Below are 4,137 nucleotides of genomic sequence, written 5' to 3'. Positions count from 1 at the left end.
ACTAGGTTCAAATATCACCCCCTAGAAAAAGAGCGAAAAACAAAATTCAAGGGGTGGGTGAACTATGCTCCTACAAAACTGACACTGATAACAAAAAATAAAAGCAAACAAAAGGAAAATATTTTTGTAATTTTCTTTCAAATTTAGTAAAAAACTATAAAGAAAATAGAAATAAAAATCATATAGCATCACTTCACCCTAAACCATAAGAATATTCCCTACCACACACTTATAAACAACATTGTCCCTCACTTATAATCCAAATTAAAGGATAGAAATACTCTATGAGGACTCTAATTAGTATAGTTTGGTAGACCCTACACCCAGACATTGTCGTTCTCCTTTACTCAAATTTCCGACACTCAAACTTTCTGTCAACCTGTAGTTCAAAACAAAAACAAAAACAAACGTGAAATAAAGAAAGTATGAAAATAAAATACCTACCATAACATGGATTACCTCCCAAGAAGTGATTGATTTAGTTTTGTTGCATGACCTACATCGCTACTTCCCATCAATATTCCTTTATCGTCTTCCTACTACTTGATGGTCATCTTTCCACTCTTTTCTGACATCTTGAATTCTTTCTCTTGGGGTCTGCAAATTTTCAATAATTGCTTTTTGAAGATCTTTTTTTAGTTTCTAAACATTTGGCTTAAGTGGTGGCTTGGACAATTCTATGAGATAGTCTGAAGAGGTCATTGGTGGTTTTCACTCCACCACCACACATTTATCCACTTCCACAGCCGTGATCATGAATATATTCTTATAACGTGAAGGTGGATTGAGTGGTTTGTATATTTTCAAGTGCGCTTATTCATCATCTAGCTTTATTTTAGGAGTTCTATTTGTAACGTCAATTAGTGCTCCTCCCGTTGCAAAGAATGGATGTCCCATTAGGAATAGTATCTTTTCATTTGCATTGTAATTATGAACAATAAAATCAGTAGGAATGTGAACTTTCTAAACTTGATGAGGATATCTTCAATGATTCTTTCAAGTTGAACTCTCGTTCTATCCTCCATTTGGATTACCACTGAACGAGGCCTCAACTTTCCTAGTCCTAGTGTATTGAATACAAATAGGGGCATAAAACTTATGATTTCCCTTAAGTAACTTAAATCATGGACCACTTCTATTTCACTAATTTTTATAGGAAAGGTGATGCTTCTATCATCCGTAAACTTTGTCAGCATATTTCTCATCACAACTTTACTTCATAGTTCCATTAGTTCCACCATATCAGTGTCATTTAACTTTGTCTTATTGGTCACGACATCCTTAAAGTATTTGGCGTACTTTGGTATACCTTCAAAGATATCTATTAGTGAAAGGTTAATATAAAGTTCTATGAACGTGTCAATGAACTTCTTAAAACATAAATCTTTCTTTAGCCTTTTTCAAAATTTATCAGAATGGTCTCTCTTTTGTAGGCTCAGTTGTCTTTACTTTAGGGTTCTTAGACTTCCTAAATTTTTTAGCATCTTTGACTACCGCTGTAACACCCCGTATTTTGTAAGCACTTGTTTTATTTATATGGAACTTGGTATAGACTTAGGGTATAGGCAATGAACGAGATTCATTATGCTAGTATTGATAGTGTAAATGGAGTTCTAGATATTGCCCATATGCTTTAAAGTTTAAAGTGACCAAGTGTGGACAAGTTGTAAGTTAGATCAAAGGGATTAGAAGCTAGAAATGGAATAAAATACTGAGGTGCTTGCTTGACTTAATTAATCTAGTAGGTGAGTCACCTACTTAATCTATTTGGACTAAATTAACGGACCCATGGCTATGGACTAGATTTGGGCCTATATTAATGTACTCATTTGGGCCCAAATTGAATAAAAGAGGAAGACAATAGGTAAATGGCCCAACTCATAAGTCTGCAAATGCCCAAATATAATTGAGCCAAACAAAGAAATTAAGCAAGTAGGTGGATCACCTACTTTGAGATTTTGAGCAGCTTGAACTGCTTAAGTAGGTGCATCATCTACTTGGACCAATTTGATCAAATTTGGGGTCCAAAATACAGCTACGTGGATGGAAAAAAATAGGGCCTTTATAGGAACAAGTTGTTGGTCATTTTCCCCCATTGTTAAGTCACAAAAAGGTTATATTTCACAAAATCTCTCTATTTCTTTAGGGAAACTAGGAGCATCCCTATATTTCCTTATAGGATTCTTGGATAAACCCAAACCTTTGCAGCCCAAGGCAAGTGAAAACAATTATAGTTTTGCTTAATTATCTCATGAAAGATTAGGAAAACATGCTATAAGTTATTAATTATTAATTCATGGCAGAATATAGACCAAGCTACTTTATCACATTTTTCTTTGTTATAAAGATATCTATTTTCTTTTTTGGCTTAAATTATAAAGCAAGGTAAAAGTTGAAGTTCTTGAGGAGTTCAAATTAAAAGAATAAGTTGCATAATTGAGGAAAGGTGACTGATTTATATTTGCTTTCCTTATATATGAATTTGTGAGAGGGTTATGGATGTGTTGTTATTGAGAACTCAAGAGATAATGAGTTCAATATTTGATTGCAACAATAAAAGGTATTTGGGGTTGTTTTGAGGACTGTTTTGTATGTATAGATTATAGGTAGCCAAGTTGATGTTGGAGAAAGTTGTACCTCATTCGAATTGAAATATATAAGAAAGGTGTGGTGGTACACCACCAAACTAATTATTGCTTTTGGTTGCTGCCCAATTTGTTCTGCATATTGTTTGGAAAGTGTAATGAGGCTAAGGTGGTTTTGGCAAATCTTATAATAATATGTATGGTATGTGGGTGTAATTGGAGGAGAAAAAGGTTAAAATAACATCCTTGATTGAAAGACTAAGTGCTTACTGCCCGGTTACTATTTTTGTAAGATTAAATAGCCCATCTGTATTGATTGGTTTCTAACATTAGTTTACCATATAATTTATTATAGATAAGTAATCTAAAAGGCGGGAAGTCAAGTTTGGTTACTTTCAGAGTTATATAACCAGGTATGTAAGCCAAAGTCTATTTTGTTCTTTTGGCATGAAATCAAACATTTATTCCATCAAGTAAGCTTCCACGGATATCCTATAACCAAATGATACAAAATAGCAGCGTATTATATCCCATGTTTCCAATGACCTTGTTCCCACTCTCTAACATGTCTGAATATATGCTTATTATTAAGCCTAGATGTCTATTTTTGCTAGAAAACTTTAGGAGTTCTCTATTTACTCAAATATGACCCTTGTGTTATTTTCAGCTCCTAAACACTTCATTTGTGTGCCAACAACTCCTCATATCATCATTGTTGCATTAATTACCCATTTACATGTCTCTTATTGGTAGATTATTGTTTCAAGGTACCACATAATATTATGACCACCAAAGTAACAATGCCAAAGGCTAAATAAACAAAGTAACACAATTTGTAAAACGAGTGGCAGCTCAGAGGCATTGATTAGCATGGGCCAATCTCGATTGCTTTATATGTGGGTGGCATCTCAGAGGTAAAATCCTAGCATGGGCCGATCTTAATGTTCATGTGTGGGTGGCAAATCAGGGGCGTAAGCCTAACATGGGTTGATCATGATCTATCTAGTTACCACTGGTCAGTTGGTCATTTACATTATATGGCTTACAAATATTATGAAGTAAGAAAGGTAAAAATAAATAAAAGAATGTAATGCACGTAGTCCCATAATTATATATTAGGGTGGTCTACTAGTATTACTTATACACTTGTACATGAATTCTATTGAGCTCTTGTATTGTGTGTTGTTACCTTTAGCCTTACATATTAAGTACATATTTTCATACTGACATCCCTCGCAGGGGAACTATGAATTTATTATGTTTTAAGATAGGAAAGTCAAGTTATCCCCTTGAGGGTTGAGAGGTCTTTATTTGACTGCAAACCGTTCTTTGGGGTTACTGGATGTGTTTTCCCAATTATAACAAAGCTATTATGGTGTTGATAAAAAGTTTGACTTCATATGGTGTGCTTCCATATGGTCATGAATATAACTTTCATGTTGGAAAGTTAGAACTCTACGATTTGTGGTGTTGGTAGAGCTTTTATTTCACATGGCATTCCACCTATATGGTAACGAAAAATATTAGAACTAGATTCCATATCTTCACTCTC

The sequence above is a fragment of the Capsicum annuum genome, chromosome 3 (genome assembly GCF_002878395.1).
Source record: "Capsicum annuum cultivar UCD-10X-F1 chromosome 3, UCD10Xv1.1, whole genome shotgun sequence".
Lineage (NCBI taxonomy): Eukaryota > Viridiplantae > Streptophyta > Magnoliopsida > Solanales > Solanaceae > Capsicum > Capsicum annuum.
The sequence above is the reverse complement of the archived record's forward strand: the minus strand, read 5'-3'. Positions refer to the sequence as shown.